We start from the raw sequence: 16,849 nt of genomic DNA on the forward strand, positions 1-16,849 counted from the left end.
GCCATTACAACCTCTAAAATAGCATTTTCTTCGAGATTTCCTTTCTTCTTATTCCAACCATCTGCTTGGATTCAGGGTAACAGTTCTCTGTGTCTCTCTGAGAGGTGAAATTAACTTTGAGAGTAAATGAGAAGGCATTGGAGATGGCTCTCATTTTCATAGCCTGGGGCCTGGGAATAGGTAATGGTTTTCACAGAAATAAGGGAGAGTGGAATAGGCTTTGTAGGGATGGGAGGAAAAGGAGGCTTGGTTTTTAATGTGTGAGATTTAATGTGTTTGTGGGATATGCTGGTGTATCAGGATATGTTCAGCAGATAATTTATGGGAAGGCTGATACTGGCCTCCACATTTGGGAGTGACTCATGGACGAAACAGGGATGATGTGAGTCCTGGTCATGGGGAAAACACAAGAGTGTAGGAAAGGTGGGAATCAGCTGACAACAGACTCTGAAAGACCATCTACATCCTGGTGGGGGAGGAGTTGGAGCCACTGAAGACAGAAGAGAAGCCATCAAAGATAAGAGCAGAATTAGATGAGCCATGAGAAAGAAGAAAGGAGAACATTTAAACAATTTAAACCATTTTGAAACAGATGCTGCAGAGAAGTTAAAGAAGATGAAAATTGAGGATAATTACTGGTTTTGGCCCCTCAGCATGATAACAACAATAAAAACACACAACATCCAGCACTACTGATCACTCAGGATGAGACCACTATGGCATTCAGGACTGTGTTACTTAATCATTGTAAGAACTCGTCATATTATTGTAATAAATGTCAATAAAACATTGGTATTTATTATAATTGTATTTTAAGATGAGGAAAAGAAATTAAGTGGATAGGTTAAACAGATTCAACATCATTAGCCTTTGGAAGAATTGGGGTTCCAACTCTCGGTATCTGATTCTAAAGCAGGAGTTCCTTAACATTTAATTTCTACAGAAAATTTATCTCTAGTCTAGAGCTGAAGAACAAATTGTAAAAGTCAAGGCACCTTTGGGTGAAGAGGAAGTGATGGCAGGGGGTGTCAACTACACTTTTAAGAATTTGGCAGGGATAAGAAGGGGAGAGAGAGAATAAAAGTATGGCTGAGAAGAGTTTATAGTTTTACTTTTTTTTCTGAGACTGGGGAATACAGGATATAGGTGAAGAACTGGCATCAACAGACAATAAAAGGGAATCAGGGTTTTGTAACTTTGTGCAGAAAGTTATGGTAAAATGGGTCTGGGTGTTACCAAGGTGGTTAAAGCAACAGGCTAAAAATGTAAATATAAACCTCAAAGTCACTATCAGGGAGGTTAGTGAAGGAAAGGTGTCTAGGAGCACAGTGAAGGATGGAGAGTAGGGTAGGGAAGGGAGAGAAGATGAGATGCATTTCAAAAGGGAAGAGTATGCTGAAAGCATGAGCAGAGAGAGACTGAGAGGTGACTTCAGTTAAGAGAAGCTGAAGGGAAGTGTGCACTGCGGACCCCAACTCCTGATGGGATAAAGGACTAGTAACACCTGTTCAACATCCTTTGTTGGGTAAAGTTTCTACAGAAAGCCATGTTATCAGGTATGACATCCTAGACTTGCCATTCCATAACGTAATCTACGCAGGGAGGAGGGAGCTGGAACGTGTATCTTTGCAATATATTTATTGGACATTTTGCCAACTATAAGGTGCCTGGAGTCGAGATTAACTCGGTGGTGTGTTATGGAATTGCATAGGTCAAACCAATTTCAATTTCAAATATTAACATAACTAGAAGTTCCTTGTGTCTTAATTAGAGGTCATCAACTCTCTTGTAAAGTGGTCCCTGTCAAGATTGCCTGTGGGTAATTTGGGGAGTTCAGTGAAGCTTAGAATGAAGGATTTGATAGTCAATGTTTTTTTTTTTTTTTTTGCTTTTTTAGTCATATTGTTTTGTTCTTCAGCAAATAATGGGTAGCCCAGACTCCAATTAGAGCAGTATTCAAATAATTTTAGATTTGCATATTTGAATGGACCGTCTTTGGGAAGGAGTAGGCAAGGCCATGCAGTTCTCCAATTATTCAGGGCAATTAGAGGAGATGATCAGACACTTCTGAGGTCTCATTAAACACTTCTGAGGTCTCTTTTTTTTTTTTTTTATAAGCATGTTGCCTGTGCTGACATCTCCGAAGACCACAGCGGAGACTGGCCTGGCTGCCCACATTTCCTTTCGGGAGGGTTCTACAGACAGTGACTCACTTGGAGTTAAACAAAGGTAGCTACTTTCACTGCCTATTTCTACTTTCACCCTGAAAAGTCATTCATTACTACTGTTTCTCTAGAACATGCATTGTGAATACCAATGTCTTTTTTCTACTTACAAGCTCTCTAATTTTTGTTTTAGATCTAGACCCATCATCATCTTGGTACTTAATACCGAGTACCAATAGTAATTTCCCAGCAATAAAACCTGGTGCTTAGAAAACTAATTTTGGGAGATGAGGTGTCCAGCATTCTAAATTTCGGTGCATTCAATTATAATCGCCTTTTTCACTACTGATTGGCACCCTAAAAAAGAGCAGAGTGCTGGGAGTACAAGTCCTCCAGTTGGCAGAAGCATGGTCTCAGTAATTTGTTTATTATTGCACTTGGTATCACAGTTTCCAAATTACGGATTTCCCCTGTAATGACACTCAAGTTTCCCATTCTGGCATAACCTCTAAGCCACCCTCAAATCACTGAGAGAAGTCAGAGTGCTGGTTTCCCTTTCCTTGGATATTGCTTTACCAAGCAGAGCCCTGCCCCTCTCTCCCGTAACCCCAGACTTAAGGACATGCCTGCATTCAAAAATCCAGATTTTAAGTTAGAGCAAAATCATTGTTCTCAACATTTTCTAGATTCCATTTTAATTTCCATAGTGAACATAGGTAGAGTGGAAAGAGGATGGGGCTTGGATTAGGAGAAATAGCATTTACTAACTCACTAATGTTGGGCCAGTGATGTGTCACCTCTCTGTCCTTAATCTTTTCATCTACAAAATGGCAATAATAATACTTAATACTTGCCCTTTCTACCACATTCAGTTGCCCTAAAATCCGAATGAGATGATGTTTGTAAAACAGTCTTGGAAGTAATGAACCTATCACATGCTTTCTCATGCGTACAGAGAATTCTTGATCTGTTTCCAAAATTGTACAGCAGGTGGAAGTGGGGAGGCACCACTGCCTAGTGGTTCAGAACGTGTGTTCTGGGGCCAGCGCGCCTGGGTTTGAATCCTCTCTTCGTCACTTACTAGTCGTGTGACCTTGGGATGGCATTTAATCCCTCTGCCCCTCAGTTTCCTCCTCGGTAGCGTTGAAATAATAATATGATCTATATCATGAGGTTTCATGTGGATTTAACGAATAAGAGATACAGAGCCATGCCTGCCATGTTAATGCAATATGAATATCAGTTGAACTTTAAAAGATTATCTTTTTTGAGAGGCTTGAGAAAATTAAGATTGGGGGTCTGGAGTTGATGTTGACTTCTCAAAGGTTTTCCAGGTATCAACATTTTTTTTTTTTTTAACATCTTTATTGGAGTATAATTGCTTTACAATGGTGTGTTAGTTTCTGCTTTATAACAAAGTGAATCAGCTATATGCATACATATATCCCCATATCTCCTCCCTCTTGTGTCTCCTTCCCACCCTCCCTATCCCACCCCTCTAGGTATCAACCTTTTAAACCATGTCTTGGTTATGCCATGTTTCTTGTGCTCACAGTTTTATTTTAAGCCAGAGGCTTGGGCCTGACTCTTGATGTATTAAACCCAGACCAGTCTGTCGCATTTCACTTTCAACTGTGTAAGGCAGTTTAGCACAAGTCTTGAGCAAACTGGGAAGAGTCTCTCCAAGTGTCCATTCAGCATAACTTTGGGAGTTAGGAAGACAAGGAATGACAAAGATTCCTAAGCATACAAGCCACCTTAGAAAGGTCCCAATGCTTCCATGAAGCTGGGCTTATTCCAGTGATGTATATATATACTCATACGTAAACCAGTTGTATATATGTACTCAAAGAGTACCAGCAAATAATGCCTGAGAAGTGTCTGCCCAAGATTACAGCCAACAAATTAGTCATCTGTGTATTTTAGATAAATGGCAAATAATGTTTTTGTATAGCTGTTTCTCAAATATAGCGTGGGACATACTTACACTGTAATATTATTCATTGTTCATCTGAAATTCATCGTTTAACTGAGCAACTTATATTTGTATTTGCTAAATCCAGCAAACCTTGATAATAGGGTTAAACCTCAACAACTTTGAGGATCAGGGAATGCTCAGCATTCTTAACAAATATGTTTAATCAACCTTTGAAGTAAATGGAAAACAATTTGGTGGTTACTTAATAATTGTCAAGGCTCAGCCATCCTTGATTGTTGCATATTAAGATAATTAAGCATTCAGTCAAACATTTCCCCACTTGCACTGGTCTTAGATGCTATCTAGTCTTTCAGTCCTTTAACAATGCTTATGGTTTCATTTCTACATTTTGTTGTGGATGTTTAGTAAATCAAAAAAAATTAGCCTATGTTAAACATTGAAGAGACAAACATACAATTCAATCCTTTTCTCTCTCTCTGTTACTGAAAGCACTGCTGGTTTAATTACTGAAAGATCTCCCTTTGCTAATCAATAGCTTCTACCCTCCCGGTTCCTTCCAGAATGGCACAATCCAGCCTGTCATATCACTAGGTCTCCTATAAAAAATGATACCAGATATGTTGTAACCAGGAACGGAATCACACAGTGAATGGGAGGTGGTGGTCACAGCTTGGGGCTTCTCTGAGTGCACAAATGATCACGTATTGGCTTTTCATTGGGGAGAAGCTTTGCGTCAAAAGACTAATGCTCAAGTGAGACAACCCAGCAGGTTCTCTATGCCTCTTTGTGACAACTAAATATCTCACGGAAGATATTTTTCTTCCAGAAAAAAAGGACTTCCAAAACCCATATCTGCAACCTGGTCCCAGGGACGGTCCAGTTTTGTGGATTTGAGTGAGAACACAGCATTTGGAGCCTACGGGAAAAATGTGTAACCAAAGTCCTATAAATTCATCACCTTTTGATATTTACAACATATGACAATGAGAGGAAGCCCAGTGATTAGAGAGCCAGTTCTTTTCAATTTACTTTGCATGGGCTCTTAGACAAACCCTCTGTTTCACATGGAATACCGCTCTCAAATATTTTCACCCAGTGAGGCAAGACCAGCCTACCACAGCTGTTTTAGGAATCCTTTATTTTTGAACCTAACTCAGTGATTTTGTACAGGATAAAGAGGTAAGAAATTCACTGTCAAAGGTTGTATAACTTTCTTTGTTGGCATCAATTGTCAGAGTAGTGACAAATGCAAGCACCCATATCACAGAAATACCAGGGATGTGAGAAAGACTTAGAGGAAGCTCAGAGATCAATCAGGCTGCACACTGCATCTCAAAGGAGGAACTGAGGAATGTCACCAACAGCTAATGTGACACAGTAGGCTAGAGAGGGCCAGGGGAGCTGGAATCAGACCTGGCATTCTGCTTTCCCAGGTCTGTGCTGTCCTAACTTTGCAGAAATGTGTGTTCTCTATTTCCATTGAGTTGTATGTCTGAATGAACTCTATCTCATTTGCAAATAATGCCAAGATAAATGTTTAGTTCATATAAAAATATCAGGAAGTAGACATTAAAAATGTGTGTTGCAGAGAAGGAGACTCTTTCAAGAGCATATTTATTAGACAGCATCACAAGAAGGTGAGGAATTAATGACTGAATTTCACAACAATCAAACTATTTCATATGATGCAGTTATATTTTAAATTTAATATCTTTGGAACTCAACTATAGTTTAAGCCACAGATTATAATCATAAGTAAATATTCCTTCTGACGTTGCCTTCAATGTGCTTACATAGATATAGTTGTCACATTGTGCTAAATCTTGTGATTTTACTAAAGAATAAATCTTCCAAAAAGTTAAATATTCATATCCCTACATATAAAATGAGAGTGTACAACTTATTATTTAATAATAATAAAACCAAAACAATCAAATAAATACACACTGAAAGCATGGGAATCCCAAACTTGACTTTCTTGTTGCTCTAGTCTGTTAGGAAATCTGTTGTTTATAAACTGTAGTCTATTAAGCGACTCTGAAGTTCAGTGTTAACCTTTCAGAGTTCAGCTGCTGTCTCTCCCATTGAAGTTACTGCTGGCAGTTACATAATAATTTCAATTCCACCCTTCAGCAGCAAGAACAACCACACACACACACACAGCACAAAAAACCTCAAAAGAACAAAAACACAAGCTAATTCACAAAGTACTTAGAAATTGTCAGCAAGAAACAGAAATTGGGTGGCGTTGGAAATGAGGAGTGGGTGGGTGGGTGCTGGAATCCGTGCTATGTGTAAAGAAATTTGAAGTTAGAAGCAAGTGTTGGGGAAGTCTGTGGGGATAAACACAAAAAATAAAACTAGAGCTATCATATGATTCAAAAATCCCACTTCTGGGTATTAATTCAAAAGAGTGCAACTCAGGATATCGAAGCGATATCTGCATTCTCATGATTATTGCAGCACTACTCACAATAGCCAGGATGTGGAAACAACCTAAATGTCCATTAACAAACGAATGGAGAAAGAAAATGTGTTATATACATACAACGGAATATTATTTAGCCTTAAAAAGGAAGGAAATCCGGCCATATGCAATAACTTGGATGAACCTTGAGACATTCTAAATGAAATAAGCCAGTCACAGAAGGACAAGTATTGCATGATTCTGTTTATATGACGGTATCTAAAATAGTCAAACTCATAGAAGCAGAGAGTAGAATGGTAGTTGCCAGGGGCTGTGGGACAGGGAAATGGGAAGTTGTTGTTAAATGTGGGTCTAAAGTTTCAGTTATGCTAGATGAATAGGCCCTAGAGAGCTGCTGTACAACACAGTGCCCGTTCTCAACAGTACTGTACCGTGCACTTAAAAGTTTGTTAAGAGGGTAGATCTCATGATAAGTGTTCTTACCATAATAAATTTAAAAAAAGAAAGAAAGAGAGGTATGGAGTGCCCATCGTACATCATGCACTGGTTATACATAAGCCACTGGAGAAAGAACAACAATATCTCCCTGTGATGGATGCCACTTACCATAAAGAGGGTGAACTCCAGAAAGGTTAAGTACTTTGCCCCAAATCACAAAACTAGAAGTGTTAGACTTCATCATGATGTCATGGTGAGGTCATGATGAGGCCATCTTTGGAAGGGAAGGGTGGAGGGATAGTTAATCATTTGCATCTTCTACCGAAACTATGAAAGCCGGAAGCCACAGGTTAGCGGTTCCCCAGTCACAGGTTGCATTCCGCCCCCATTGGAAAAGAAGGTTTTTAGATCAGTCTACACTGGGTGAAGTAACTGAAGAAATAGGGTACAACTTGTGCGCCGGGGAAGCACCTGCAGAAGGACCTGGAGGCACCCAGGAAGTGATAATACTGCTCCTGTCCACGCAGAAGATCAGCTTTCCCTTACCTGGATATAGATCAGATTTTGTAAATGTAGCTTTTCCAGCAATCCAGACATCTGAAATAGGAAGGGTCTTCCTTCAATTCTAAAGTAATTAGCAGTCACCATCCGGAGTTCTGAGGTCAGCGAATGTGTTCCTATGATCTGTCCCCTAGATTTATCTGCAGGAATCAGAAGCAGGGCCCTGATTAGAAAAGACCTCCATTGACATTGTGGGATCCCCTCCCATTCCTTGTCTAAACAGGTCTAATTCTCAGAGTCTCCATACATAACATAAGGTTTATCTTTTCCAATGTTCAAAGGGAAGATCATAATTGCCTCTTCAAAAAAAAATGTTCTGATTTTGAAACTTGATAAACCTTCCAAATAATGATTGGCTTATGTTTACCTAATTCTTATTCATCGGTGAGTGTCTAAAAGAAATCATTACTAAACCTAGCTCACTGACTGCTTTCACTAAGTGTTAAATAATAAATAATGCATTTCTACTTCAACTAATCTACTTAGACATCTCACAGGCCAAACGCTTCGGTGGAAATGTTCTAAGCTACAGAATCAATCTGCAGCCTGACTCTGCCTCATGACATCTTGAGTTCCCTAAAAAAGAGCTTTTAATTCCAGTTACAAAGTAAATGGATAATTTAGATGACCATGTTCTGCCATCGTGCTCAAACTCATAAGTAAGATGAGGTACTGTAATGACAGTTTGCAACTTTACTCAAGGCAGAATTTGGAATGAATATGCCCTCCCCCCAAAATGATCATTTTGTTACTGAGTCCAAGCTCGGACTGCTTGCCACACAAAAGACCAATAAATCAAGAGACGAGTTGTTGAGGCAAGGAATAGTGACTTTATTCGGAAAGCCAGCAGACTGAGAAGATGATGGACTAGTGTCCCAAAGAACCATCTTACCCGAGTTAGAATTCAAGCTTCTTTTATACTAAAAGGGGAGGGGAGTGGTTGGTTGTTGCAGACTTCTTGGTGTCAGAATCCTTTGCTCTTGCATTTGTCCTCCTAGGTCAAGTCATAATGTTCCTGTAAACCTCCAACAAGACAAATGTTATTCTCTGTTCTGTAACTTTTTATCTCTATATGAGTGGAAGAAGTGTTATACCTTTAAAAGTCAGAGTCTTGAGAATGGGCTGTCCTGTATATTTTAGGCTGTAGGCAACATTCTTAACTTGTAGCAAAAGCAAGATAATACAAAGGTTAAAGTAAAAGAAACAGATCCAATATGGAGTCAGATTTATTCTTCCCTATTACAATTTGCTTCTTAATCTTATATGCTTGCATATTTTTCACCTTAACGTGAGGCTCTACAAGTACCCAAGACTGTTTTTTCATAGTGTTGTGTATTGCCCCATTATTGTGGGGTTTATTAAATGATTCAAATTCTACCATCTTGCTAGCATTGCTAAAAAACAATTAACAGAAAGTCTGAGGACTCAAGACACCAAAAACCCTTTACGTAATATTAGCTGCTATTTTTGCGTATTCCCTTCTGATTCTTCTCTAGATACATAAATATTTTATGCGGTTGAAATCATACTGTATATGCCATTTTCTGACCCTTTTTATAGTAATCATATTGAAAATGTTTCCCTGTGGCAAGAGGTTTTATAATTATTAATTTTAACTTTAATTATAATGCCATAACCTATTTAAATAATGAAGCATGATTTAACTCTCCCATTAATTTTGGAAATTCAGTTTGCTTCTGTATTTTATTAAATAATTAGTGCTGAATAATCCTGTGCATAGAGGTTCCCCTGCCCCCTCTTTCTCTGGGGGTCAAGAATCTAAAGATATATAGTCCAAGTGCCACATGTGAGCATGGAAGTTCACCAGAGTCTCCTCAGGTTAAGACATTAATGCTTTGTAAAATGTACGATAATACAATAAACAGAAAGTTACTTCATTTTAATGTATATTTTAATTACTAGTGAGATTGAACTTTTTCCCATGTCTGTGATCATCAACGGAATTTCATCTTGTACTTCTGCCTATCATTTGGTTATGTATCTATTGGGATCACTGCTTTATCTTTTTTGGGACATTTCTTTCACATTTGGCAGGATTTGTAAGCACATCTACAAGCATAGTAGAAGATAAAATGCAATGAATTGAAAGCAAGGGTAATTAGTGTACATTTCACATGCTTGTAATCTCAAGGAGTTACAAACATATATACTTTGAAGTAGGAGATAGAAAGTTCCCTGGAGGCAGCACCTCCCTTCCTTTGTTCTTTTGCACAGTCTTCCTCCACAAATTGTTGTGAAATTGACTTAGGTACCTTGTACTTTGTTATCTCTGCTCTCTCTGGGCACCCTCCCTATCCAAGTATTGCACTCTTTGTCATCCTTGAGAACTTTAAACATCACCTTTTCTAGGCTGAGTTTGCAGTTCCTCATCTTCTGCTGCCTCCCCTTTTGCGTACACCTCTCCCCTCTGGCTCACAGCGTCTTGTAGTTACTTGTTTACACCTCAGTCTCCCCAGTGGACTGTGCACTCCTGTGAGAGGACAACAGGGGCTGTACATTTTCCTCTCTGCATCCGAAGTGTATAAAATGGTGCCAGGAAGAGACTGGGTGCTCAATAACTGCTTGCAGGTACGCAACCAATGTTTGTAGTGCTCAGTGAATGCTTAAGAGATTAAATTTCATATCAATATCACTTCTGTAATCCTATCATCTTTTTTTTTAACATCTTTATTGGAGTATAATTGCTTTACAATGTTGTGTTAATTTCTGCAGTATAACAAAGTGAATCAGCTATACATATACATATATCCCCATATCCCCTCCCTCTTGCGTCTCCCTCCCTCCCACCATCCCTATCCCACCCCTCTAGGTGGACACGAAGCACCGAGCTGATCTCCCTGTGCTATGCGGCTGCTTCCCACTAGCTATCTATTTTACGTTTGGTAGTGTATATATGTCCATGCCACTCTCTCACTTCGTCCCAGCTTAACCTTCCCCCTCCCCGTGTCCTCAAGTCCATTCTCTACGTCTGCGTTTTTATTCCTGTCCTGCCCCTAGGTTCTTCAGAACCAGTTTTTTGGGGGTTTTTTGGATTCCGTATATATGTGTTAGCATACGGTATTTGTTTTTCTCTTTCTGACTTACTTCACTCTGTATGACAGACTCTAGGTCCATCCACCTCACTACAAATAATTCAGTTTCTTTTTTTTATGGCTGAGTAGTATTCCATTGTATATATGTGCCACATCTTCTTTATCCATTCATCTGTTGATGGACGCTTAGGTTGCTTCCATGTCCTGGCTATTGTAAATAGAGCTGCAATGAACATTGAGGTACATGACTCTTTTTGAATTATGGTTTTCTCAGGGTATTCCCATCATCTTCTTTTAGGGTCTAAATCAACTCTTAGTTATAAAGGACCTGGAGCCATATCTGAACTTCCTCAAAGTTTTAGCTGTCTCCAGTGCATGCCAGCGGTCCCCGCTTACCCCCTGTGTGGGATGAGCCCAGGAATCCACGCCAAGCTCTCAGGATATGGTCCAGGCTCCGTTTGGTTTGTTTGATGTTGAACCCCCTCTAGACACGATGAAGTGACTGATGGCCCTGAAATAGAAACTATTTTAATGTCAACAAAGTGGCTTCTGCGCTACTTTTCCCCTTTGTTGTTTCATCACACATACTTTTTACAGAGTCTTGCTCACCCCTACACACCACGGTTAGTTCCATAAAATAATGTCACTGTGCTGTGAAACACTTAAAAATATTTGTGTACATTGTACGCAACTGCTGTCTTTGAGAAGGAAAGATACATATGTCCGTGCCCCTGTGGGAGAACAAAGTTAGAAACTCAAACATACTCATTTTTTGTCCCAAATAAACACAATTGTCAGATCCAATTAGACACTGGAGAAGACAGAGACCAGTGTGTCGGTGCAAAGGCTGAGATGAATTCATGAGATTCTTGAAGACTAAGGTTTTTCATTCTGTCGTTTAGAGAAGACTATACAGCATGCTTGAAGGAAATTATGATATTCTTGTTTACATTTTTCTTTCTATCATGATTATTAATAAGAAAATTGTTCTTGGACATGACTTTCTAGCAGGCCTGTGAAGTGCCTGAGCTGAGCATTTACTTAAATGCTGCTGGAGATTTGAGGTGCAAATCATGTCTATAATTTATTTTCAAAATTATGTGACAATAGCACTTAGAAACATTCATACTGGGGAACTGCTTATAATCATGACCTAATGATGTTACTGGGACTTTGACAGTGAAGTAAACAACAAAGTCAATATTGTCCCACCCAGGAAATCTGTAGAAGTAAGCCATTTGATCTCTGTACTTGAGTGCCTTGCCCTGTGACCGGTTCAGCCAATAGTGATGTCAAGTCTTGCCCCAGCTTACCTCCCACAAGAGGTTAGAATACAAGCATTTAAGAACGAAAGATGCAAGGCAAGCACAGTGAAGGTTCCCCATACCTTTTAATATCATCAAGGTAGTGGCCGGAATTTCCAGTTGGCTTCTTGCACGAACGTCTCACTGAGTGAGGGAGAGGGGTTACTTGAATGTGAGGATGTTGATTTCACTCCCAATGCAGTATTCTTGAGCTACAGATTCTCACTAATATACAGTAAATACACTTCATTAAATGGGTGACTTTCACAGCAGGAGAGTTTCATTTGGAAAACCACAAGTGGATTGAATGTACTAACATAACAGTGAAAAAAGTTGTCTGTACATTTTGTAACTGCATACCAAGAGGCCATCACTGACAGATAAGAATGCTACTGCTTGTGGTGACAGTGGGTAGCCACACTGTGGAATTAAAAAAAAAAAAAATGCTGCCTGCAAAATAAGCACTTCTTTTTTAAAAAGAGAACTTAGATTTAGACTCATTTATGAGAATCAAACAGTTGTATCAACTTCAGCTTAGAAGCAATTCACCTTTTGTTTTTCTTAATTTTTCCTGTTACCCAGATAGGGTAAATAAATTCTGGACCATCAGCTAAAATTTCCAAATACTCTTTCTGAACCAGGGTTTCTAAACTGCCGCACTGTTGACATTTTGATCCCAATCGTTCCTTGCTACGGGGTGTCTGGTGTGCTGTAAGATGCCGAGCAGCATCCCTGGCTTCTATCCACCAGATGCAGTGGTCCTCCCTTCCCCTCGTTATGGCAATCGAAAATGTACGCAGACATTGCCCACTGTGCCCCGCACTGGCAACCGCTGTTCCCCTGCTGGGGACCCACTACTCTAAGCCAAACCAAACCAAACCAAAACTGGACAAGAAATCCAGGAAGCTGACTTTAGTTTTGCCTTTGTTGCTTCTTCACAAATCAAGTCCTTCTGCCTTTCATTGCCCCCTTTCCACAGCTGTGAAATGGGCTCAATGCCATTCGCTTCATTCACCCCATAGAAATATGGCAGAGTCACTGACGCAGTGCCTGGCACATCGGAAGTACTCAAGAGAGATTTGAAGAATGAATGAAGGATGAATGAATGTACCTGCACAGCGAGAATTATCTCCAAGGAAGAGGGCATCATCTTTTCACAGGTCCCCCTGCAACTACAGAGGCTCCCAGCTTTTGTTTATATCTAAGTTCCCACAATGGGGCTGGAAGGTGGGAGCCTTGCCCAAGCACTGCATGTCTGCTTTTTTTTAAGTACTAGATCAGAATTGCACAACTGACAGCTCTAACCCCTCACAGAGTAATCCCAGTAGTATATGCGTATGCTTTTGTTTTTGTTGGCTAATCTTTTTTTTGTTTTTGTTTTTGATTGTCAAAATGTCAAATGTCAAATTAGACTCATACCGTGGGGAAGCTCGTACAAAAACAGAACTACTTGGTTCTACCATACTCTTCCTTAAGAAGTTTACATCCCTTTCTCCTGATGCTAGTGGGATTCATCCTGTTCCTTTACTTTAAAGTTTCCTCCTATTTCTCCCTGCCCTCCACCCCAACAAAGGCTTAATGTACGTATAGACACATGTGTACATATAAAACAAAAAGCCCACTTTAGATTGTTTTGCTTGTTGTAAGTGACTGAGTTAAATCACAAAATAAATCACTGTAGAAAAGAAAAGAATAAATACTAATAGCTTTACATATATATCTTCTGTAGAAGAAAAAAGACCAATCATTAACAGGGAGTAATAAAATTAACTCACAGGGTTTAACAACTAGCCCCAGAAAATTACTGACGTTGTTATCTGGACACTTATAGAAAATATCTTTGAATTATAGAAACTCCTTCTTTACTTCTCCAAACTCTTCCTGAAAGGCTTTATAAACACATTTATTTTTAAGATGGCCCTATGGGAAAGCTATTGTAGCCTGGCTTCATTAATGTATTCAAGAAATGATGTAAACATGGAGTTGAGAAAATTTAAGTTCCTCATGAGTTTTGCAGGCTTTCCAAACAGCTTTTTTTTCAGGTTACCTTTATTTTGTGATTTTGTGAAATCTGGCATGCAGCTAGAATATTAAAAACAACAATTAGTATAAATAAATATTATCTTCTCTGATGATTATTTTGATAATTGATAGACTAACTTGTCGCAAAGTTCAATTATATTATCCTCACATAGCTAAGAATTTAGAACAATATTCCTGAAGTAGAAAGGAAATATCGTTGACAACAAAAACAGTGATATGAGAGGCGTTGAAAAGTTGGAATTGATAATAACAATAACAAACCGAATTTCTACTTTCAAAATGCCATTTTGCACATTGAATATTGACTAAATTAAGTAAGCAAATAAAGGAATGTTCATGGAGGCCAGATACAGACGTCTCAAGACATTAAAATTATAGGCCTAGTAGTAATCCGACATCCTATTAGGGAAGCCCCCTTCTGATCTCCTTGGATACTCTCTGGTCCCATCCAATCCACTCTCCATTTGACAGCCTGTGACTTTTTCAAAGTACAGATGTGGTTCCATTTATGAGTGTGATGACCAGAGCTCTATCTGCCTCCCAGGGCACATACCATGTCTATCTTTTCTCAACATTGGATCTCCAGCATCTTGCATCGTGCCCAAGGCAGGATAAGTACTTAAGAACGACTGACGGAATTCATGAATACATAGCCATTACCCCCATCCCTTCTCTCCTTTCTCATTCCCACCCAGGTGAGTCCGTTGGACAGTCATGACTTTTGTTTTGTCACTGGGAACTGAAATGTCCCCCAGCTGGTGTCCTTGTCCTGGCTCTAGCTCTGCCTCCTCAGGATGGATTGAATTTCACCCTTTTCTACATCATGGCCCTCTACACACTTGAAGCAGTTGTCTTGTCTCCTCTGAGTCCTCTTTGGCCAATTTGTTTCATTTTCATTCATCACACATTTCTTCGTTTTCATTCCTGCCAGAATATTATTAGCTGTCCTATCAGCTTGTTCAAAGTTATCTGTCTCTCTTATGGGAGAATGGTGAATATCAGACCTGGACAGATTTATGGGTGAGTTTCCTCATCTATTACTAAATAGTTAAACCCTTGGTGCTGGGGGGTGAGGGGGGCTGCTAGTCATTGTATCAGATGCCAGCGGAAGAGGCATAATAATGGCAGGCTGATACAAAGTAAAATTTTTACAATATTGTCTGTGACAGGCATAGCCTGTCAAAATTGATGAGAACATACAATCATTTATAAATTGTCACTCCATTTGTATTTCTACTTCCAAAGCTAGATTTTTTTAGAATGAGTTTGCTGTTCTGCCTTTTTCCTTAGAGATGGGTAGAAAACTCCAGCGATTTTAATTAAGGGATAAAGCATATGCATTTCAGCAAATGTTTGGACTGATCTAAACCTCTCAGCTCTATAGATACCTTGGGAGAACTAGGGCATAAGAGAGAATCAGAATGGAAGCATGATCTGGTCTGTGCCACACTGTCTCTTGGCCAGGTCATCTGTGTGGACACAGCATGAGATCTTCGGACATTTGAGCAAACATGACTAAAGCCATTTCAGCGCAATGATGTGATGTTGATTTAGAGTTCTCCTAGAAGTAGATACTTCAAGCCCAGGCTGTCAAAGAGTCTGAAGATATTTTAATACATCTCTTTATAGGTCCACCGATGAAAGTGCTACATAAGTACAGCATAGGAATCATAATTGCTATTTACTGTTGTTACTGAAAGTGTGGTTGTTCATCTTGATAGTGAGACCTAATGTTAGATGGGTATCGACAAACCATCGTTTGATGTAATCATCTTTCTGGCCATTTTTATTTATAAATGAATCTTCTGTCAATATCAAATTCTCATTAGCATTATTAGAATTCTACACTCTCCTTGTTGGGATCATGTAAAATTGATGGGATCAAATTTCTATTAAATGCAGTGCATTTATACTGAACATTCTGGAAGCCTTGGATCATAATATCTTGTAAATAAACATTACATTCAGTGATATCACCTTTCATTTTAAAAGGGTCTTTAGAAAGCTTTTAAAATGGCGCAGGGATGGAGCACTCATTATTAAGATTGGAGGGAATGGAGCAATCATTTTATGCACATGGAATTTCTGGGTAATAAGTGCAAATTAACATTACAGACAAATTGATTTGAACAAAGTATATCTAAATTGAGATAGGCTCCTCAGATTAAGAGCAAAAAATTTTTTCCTGTATTTATTTGCCCAGAGGTTTTCCAATCATTATAAAAACTAGAGTTTTCCACGTTGGCCCTCAGTTATAATGGGGCATAGAGCTGGATACAGAACACCGTTCAAATGATGAAACATTTTTTTTCAAAGATCCAGGAACAGCTGCTGCTTATTGGGTTACCAACACCACTTCCTGAAGAATGTGATTTTGTTTCAAAGATAGCCAAGTCCTGACCAGGCTGTGTCAGCTTACTTTGAGCTATGATAACGTGGCATGTTGTTGTCATATTATTATTAGGTACATTTCATTAAGTGATGCCAGATCCTTCTCCCTTTTACTTGGGGAGGGGAGGCTTTATTGATTTCGGAGACTATAAATCGAAATGGCACTTTTATGATTGAAAGATATATGTACCAGTTAGAGGATTTGTATGATGTTTTAGGAAAATTAGAAAATTTCATAAACTCTAAAGAAAGAAAGATTCATGGGGTAGAATCTGGATTGCAAAATGCACGGAAGCTTACTGGAATCTGTGAACTTGTTAGGGTTACAAGAAAGATGCTGACTTGCTTGCCAAGTCTCCCTCCTATGGGATTAAGTTTAAGGCCGACTTTCAAAGTATTTCTTGTGCTGCAAGATTTTGGAATGTCTCTTCAGTGAGACAGCTAAAATACCGTTGGTACTTTTAGCTCATTCAACTTGTCTCCACCCTACATTTTCAAACTATTTTTCTGCTAAACAATATAAATAC

This window comes from Eubalaena glacialis, chromosome 6 (genome assembly GCF_028564815.1).
Source record: "Eubalaena glacialis isolate mEubGla1 chromosome 6, mEubGla1.1.hap2.+ XY, whole genome shotgun sequence".
Classification (NCBI taxonomy): Eukaryota; Metazoa; Chordata; class Mammalia; order Artiodactyla; family Balaenidae; genus Eubalaena; species Eubalaena glacialis.